Source organism: Pinus tabuliformis, chromosome 2_1, assembly GCF_031772625.1.
Source record: "Pinus tabuliformis cultivar Carrire ecotype Pingquan chromosome 2_1, CPIR1, whole genome shotgun sequence".
NCBI classification, from domain to species: Eukaryota; Viridiplantae; Streptophyta; class Pinopsida; order Pinales; family Pinaceae; genus Pinus; species Pinus tabuliformis.
Genome location: NC_142299.1, coordinates 827,113,591 through 827,120,930, shown reverse-complemented (window position 1 = coordinate 827,120,930; position 7,340 = coordinate 827,113,591).

Genomic DNA, 7,340 nt, shown 5'->3' with positions numbered 1-7,340 from the left:
ATAGAACATCCTATCTATTATTTAAGTAAAAACTTAAACGATACAGAAAGTAAATATTCTTATGTTGAAAAACTAGCGCTTGCAGCTGTTCAAGCGATTCAAAGGTTTCGACATTATGTCCTCTTTCGGAAAACTACCATCCTGTCAGATTGCAACCCCATGACTTATATACTGTCGCGACAGTTGCTGGGGGGCAAATATTCAAAATGGATAGCGATCCTTCAAGAGTTTGATCTGGAATTTGTAAAATCCAAATCAAAGAAGGCCCTAGTTTTCGCAGAATTATTGTGCGATCTCCCATCATCGTCCAACGATGAAACATCGGAAGAGTCAATCGTGGACGAAAGTTTGTTTCTGTTATCTGTAAGCGATGAGTGGTATGGGGATATCATAGTTTATCTCCAAACCCAAAATTTCAGGCCTAACACCTCTCACTCCGAACAAAAACGTATACGATACCAAGCAAAAGACTACATGATCGTCGGTGATACACTTTACCGTCGTGGTGTCGATACAGTTCTGAGGAGGTGCCTTACCCATGAGGAGGCCGAAAAAGCCCTGAATGATTGTCATTCAGGCGCGTGTGGGGGGCATCAGTCTGGATATGCAACAGCACAAAGAATCTTACGAGCAGGATACTTCTGGCCAACCATGTTCAAAGATTGCATAACCGCAGTCAGAAGTTGCCATGCTTGTCAAATCTTTGATAGCAAAACCAGACGACCACCCGCACCTTTACAGCCGATAGTTGCTGTTGGGCCTTTCGCCAAGTGGGGCATCGATTTCATGCAATGTAACCCCACCTCGACCGGGGGGCATGGGTATATTATAGTCGCTGTTGACTATTTTACCAAATGGGCCGAGGCGATGCCTACATTGGATAACACTGGTGAAACAGCCGCCCTTTTCTTTTTTAATCATGTAGTCGCCAGGTTCGGCGTACCACAGGCTATAGTTACAGATCATGGGTCGCATTTTCGCAATCACATGATGGTCGAATTAGCTGCCAAGCTAGGGCTATCTCACGACAGCTCTACCCCATATTATCCGCAAGCCAACGGACAAGTTGAGGCAATCAACAAGGTCCTGAAGCGTATGTTGCAAAGGATGATCGGGGTTCACAAAAGAAGGTGGCACCTAATCCTGTACTCAGCCTTGTGGGCCTACCGAACGTCGGTAAAGAACGCAACCGGGTTCACACCTTTTCAATTGGTGTATGGCCTGGAAGCAGTCTTACCGATCCAGTGCGAAATTTCGTCGCTTAAACTCGCAATTGATCTTCTCCCCGGAACCTCAGAAGAAGAGGCTCGTTTCTTGGAATTAATCCAGTTGGATGAAACCCGTCGTAACGCCGCTTTGGCTAACGAAGCTCATAAGAAACGAGTCAAGGCTCAGTTTGACAAAAATGTCAAACCTCGTGTCTTCTCAGAAGGTGATTTGGTCTTGCTTTATGACCAAGAATCCGATAAATTGGGAGCAGGTAAATTCAAGTCCTTATGGATGGGCCCCTATATTGTTAAAAGGGTGTTAGCAAAAGGAGCCTACGAGTTAATGGATTACGATGGAATTCCACTGGCGCAGCCCCGCAACAGGTTGTACCTCAAGCGTTACTATGCTTAAATAGTAACCTGCATGCTTTTGTTGTATTTTGTTTTCGCTAAAGTGTTTGTTCTGGTCGAGTGATCCACCTTTTTTCCGTTGCAGATGTCGAACCTTCTGGAGACATGTGTTGGATATGCCGACGGAGCGAGTCGTAGTTCGCGGAACCTGTCCTCCGCAGCCTGGGCCATTTTTGATCCAAGCGGCGAGTTAGTAAGTTTCAGAGGTGTATGTATTGGGCAATCAACGAATAACATCGCTGAGTATAGCGCGTTGATAGAACTACTCTCTGATGCCATCACACGTGGCATACGCCGACTAATTGTCAGGCTAGACTCACATCTCGTAATACTGCAACTCAATGGTATATATTCTGTTCGCAATCCAGCTATTTATCGCATGTTCCTAAGGGTTAAGATCTTGGAAAGACGATTTGATTCAATTCAATATCAACATATTTCAAGAAACTTAAACACATTAACTGACTCATTAGCGAACTATGTGTTAGATAGACATTTGCAACATTTATAAAAAAAAGGGACACATCACCAAAAATTGTACATATGGATCACGTAAATCAACCAGAATAAAACCCGAAAATCAAAATATATAAGCTGTTTATATAAGTTCATACATAATGTTCTGTAACCAAGACAAAATTGGTCATATGACCTAAGAACTCAAAAAGATGCTAGGGGGCACCCTAGCCTAGTGGTGCTCATGATAGTACGTCACGGCCTGTGCAATCATGCGCAAGAGACGAGTCCATCGTCTAGGCACACCAATGGTATGCCGCTGCATCTGTAAAGGTAACTCGTCAATCTGTACATCCGGAAGGCCACGAGTAAGGCTCTCAACCTGCTCCTGCACAGCTGTAAGGGTCTCGGTGTCGTCAAGATCGCGAATAACAACTCTCCTAGCAGGCTCCCCTGCCGGGGCAGCAGCTGGCGATCTCGGACGAACTGCTGGACAAACAGGACCAATATCGTCATGCACCCAAGAGTACAATTAAAAGTCTTGATAGAATAAAGCACAACAACATTATGAGTAAGAACAATAAACAATAATATGGTCAAAGAGTTTACCAATGGCACCCCACTGCTCGCCATCCGGTAGCACCAAATCCGGATCACCTCGGAAATCCATACCCACATATGGATACTCAGAAAACGCCATCTCCTGACGCTCGAACCACCTAAAGAAGGCCTCAGTAAAAGTAATCTGAGGTTGACCTGCATGCCTAGACATGTGGTCAACCCACCTCTGCATGCGTGGCTCGGTCGGAGAAGGCAAGTCAAGTATGATGTACTGAGGCTGCATCAGTGGGATTTTCTCCAAGGCGAAGACAGTCAGAATAGAACCAAATCCAAAGTTCTTCAGCTTCCCGTCCTTTACCTTGGCCAATTGACTTTTCATCTGAACAAGTACCGCATCACACCAGTTGAATACTTTCGGTTGGAGACACTCCAAGGCGTGCTGCATATAAGACCTGTTGGCAACATGTAAAGCTGCGCTGCCGGCCATCCGACCAATAGTGAACAGAATGGACCTGAGAGCCCGATCAGTAATCTCACGGATAACAATCTTGCCGTCTCTGCTCGGCTGAGAACCTTCCCTGCAATACTGGCGGACATAATCTCTGGTGGAATCAGTCCCCCGGGCCGTACCTGATAAGGAAATGAGGGCACCTCGTCTTGACAACCCAGTCAAGAAGTACATGTCCTCTATAGTCAAGGGGATGGTCTTCCCCCTAATCTGGAACACTTGGTTAACAGGATCCCAAGCATCAAGCATATACTGCAGTAAAGAAATCTGTGCTCTCATGCTAGAGATACGGAAGAACTTCAGCAGGCCACAGTTCCGCAGCGCGTTCACCGTGACCGGGTCATGGAGGGCAATCATGTCCTCCTCTTCATGTTCTCGTTCTCGCCATGTAAGGGACATTTTGTTCAAGGTTCCCTGCAAAGCAAACAAGAGAAAGAGTGAATTCCTGATTTGATGAAAAACTGGCGAAAAATTCATCAAAAATAACCTTAAAAGCTCAGTCTTTTTGAGCCCAGCGCAGGCAGGAAGTCTCCCACTTGCGCTGAGGGTCAGGCTGCCTTAAGGCAGTTTGACCTTCAGCGCAGGTTTCGAAAGGGAAACCTGCGCTGATCCTAGAGCGCCCTGGCAAAACCCCAGGGGCTCAGAAAGACCGGAAAACAGGCAAAAAACAAGAAAAGAAAACCATGAAAAGAAAGAGCTAGGGTTTAGCTCCTACCTGGTGTAGACGGCACCGAAAATCGTCCGCAGAATCTCCCGGAATCAGCTGGTGAAAATCAAGGGGGAAGAGGCACCTCCAGAGCTCCAACAAACCAAATGCAAATGAAATGGTAAATGAGAGGTAAAAACACCTTTTAATGGCTTTTTACACAGTTTAAAGTGAAATATTAGGGTTATAATCTCATTTTCATGCAAATATTATTCATTTCTAACAAAGTTTGTTGCAGCAATTGAAAAAGCAGTACTATATTTGAAGAGAGAAAAGCTAGTGATGGTAAAAAATCAAAATTTTGACCATATAATTCGAGCAGTTTTACCGCGGAATTTATGCTCGTTAAAAAATAGAAAAGCGAGATCCGAGCAGTTTTAGCGTCATAGTTCATGCTCGTTAAAAAATAAACATAAGCTTTTGAGCAGTGTTTTGGCACGTTCAAGCTCTTTAAAAAATGAACCCAGTACCGGTAAATAACCATTGTGATCGTAAATTAGCCATAAAAGCCTTGGTCGTGTTTGCACCCGCCACCTCCATTTCATTTGGCCAATCGTTCACCTCCATATGATTGTTTACCCATTTTGAGGAACAACTGCGAAGAGTGATTTCACTTAGCCATCCTTGTGACACTGCCGTGATTGGAAAATTCCAACCTGTACCTGGAATCCGCTGCTATCCCTGTTTATCACTCGTTCCTCAAAAGACGAGTCTTCTTTGAGCTCTTTTCTCCTGACTCGTAAAATATGAAAAGTTTGCCGAGTTTTGGCCTTCCAGCTCGTTAAAGTGACCGGAAGAGCTATCCCTCCTCTAGATTTTAATCTTTTTGGACCTGAGGGATTATTGCACAAAAAGGTCGAGCGCTTGTTTTATTCGGCTCGTTAAAGTTATCGAAAACTCATCCCTTCTGTATTGTTTTATACTTTTTCGGACTTAAGGGATTAGATGACGAAAAAGGAATTTTGGAGTTAACTTTCTGTACCTTTTCAGACTCTCTAAAAATGAAAAGGACCGAGTTTTCCTTGTCGTTAGACTCGTTAAAATGATTAAATAGCGACAAACTTGTCTTTAGACGAGAACGAGTTTCCCTATCGCTAAGCTCGTTAAAACATAGCGATGGGCTTGCCCGAAGGGCAGGTTATAGAACAAGCATATGTTATCCTCCTCAAGCTTGACAAAAATAAAGAGGTACTGGTCAGAAATGACTGGGGAAAAATTGGGAGAACCTCAAAGCTTTAATGGTAGCAAGTCGCTCTTGAACATGACACTTTGTCCTCCGTATCACATCGGGTTGGGTTGTTTCATTCATCGGTCTCATCACCATGGTCCTCGCCAAACCATCCACATTTGGGGTAATGCTACCGATCCATCACATCAGTGTCGTTATATGTTCAAGAGATGTTGTTCAGAAAGAGTCAACCGTGTCCCGTCCACTGCCATACATTATCCTTCATCCACCCATGATCGCCACCCTGAATCATATTTCACAGATTGTTTTCACCTCCACTAAAATCATTAGCTCCGTTCCGTGTCATTGATGTGGGATTCATTAAGGCCCTCCTTTGACGGATCGCTTCTTGTCGACTTCAGCTCATTATCCAAGAAGTTGATCTAGGAACAAACCCCCCCAGTACTTTGAAGCTTGCATGCCTCAATGGCAAGTTTCTCACTTCCGGCGACAGGTATACGTCAATGACCTTCGACCAGAAGATTTTGCGTGGTGTTCGACGCCAAGTCCTTTATTCACACCACGTGAATTGTACTGCAGTACCTTGAGGGTCATTGTCATTATTGGTGATTCCTCTCACGCTTGTTAACAGTTTACATTATTGACCGGTAATCAAGCGATGTCTTTCCATGTTCGACTTCAGCGCAATTCTCACATGGATCGACTTGTACTTAGAGTGAAGATCGAACGAGTTTGAAGACCCCAGATCTAGTTTCATCCATCCGGGCTGCGATATATATATTCAGGATATAAAGACATTTGTTATGTACATCATTGCAACAGATGATCATCCTACTCAAAGGATGATAATTTCAGCAGAGAATTATCAGTCTACCATCAAACGATCGTCTGTTCTATGTACCAAAATGAATTTATAAAGCTGAGCATGGGAATGCCCGCCTCAGCTAGATCATGAAAGCAGAATGAAAAAATAATGTATTGTATTGTATTTTATTACAGGGCACCTCTCAGCGATTGAATGAACTTCGGATCCTCCTGATAAAGCATTTCACCCGATAAACGACCTCATACTTTAGGGGGCAACTGTTATAGACATTTTTGTGCCTTACAGCATGAAGCATGAAATGTCGATAATCTGAGGGATCCAAAGTCCCTAAACATGTTGTTCCTACCCCTAGAGGAACAAGGTCAGCAAACCACAGCACTGAAAATCAGTTCTCCACCTGAAAACACTCAAAAACAAGCTATTTCTGGATCATGTCAGCTGCTCCACTGAGCATCTGCGCTGAATGTCAACTGCTCCACTCTGTACCTGCGCTGAATGTCAAAAGCAATGAAGGCTACCTGCGCTGGGCGAGATTGGCCAAGTGGCACAGTGATTCTGCAAGGTGTCAAATGCCCAGGAAGCTTCCAAAATGACACTTGGATCAGGGAATTCGCCTTGTGATGAGTAAGAGGATCTAGATCTCCAAGTGGAAGCAAGAAACTCCAAGTGGACTCAAGAACTGAAGTATAACTGAAGTGGGAGAGGACACTAGTCAGCTTCATGCCAGCCTCAAGCTGACTCATCCTTTCTCCAAAACTCCTATATATAGAGCTCTCTCATGAGGTCTAAGGGAGGCTGAAATCTTGTGAATGTAAGGAAGTGCTGTTGGTTTGTGCATAGAACTATTGGGTGATTGCTTTGAAGGAGGTGAAGAGGATATTTCTTTTTGCTGGGAGGTGTTGCTGGACTGGGCCTATTATGGTTGTAACACTCTCAGAACTTTACTTCTTCTATTAATAAAGTATTTGAGGTTCTTCTATATGCATGTGTCTCTATGGTGAATTGATGCTTGTATATTTGATTTATTCTAATCCTTGAATCAGTTATGGATGTATGCTTCTTGTAGTTTCCTTTCTTTGTGCTTTTACAGGATCTTTGTGTAGCTGGGCCGGTGAAAGAGCAAGGAGCTAGGAGCAAGCAGCAAGAGGGAAGATTGGATCAACCATTAGCGGAAGATAACGGTTAGTGGATCCATTTTCTCTTCTCTCTCTCATCTCATAAAGAAGTAATCTTGAATAGCTTTGCATTCAGTTGTTGTTGAGGTACTATCACCCTTAGAGTGGGATAGGGTCATTCCGTATTGGATACTTTTCCCAACAACAATGGGTTGATGCCATCATACAGGACTATGATCCATTTTCAGAAGTAGTGCTTGGGAGGTTATCCCAAGGCCAAAGGACAAGTCACTAGTATATTCTAGGTGGATCTACAAGGTGAATCAAGAAGTATATGTGAGTGTCGAGAAACACAAGGCC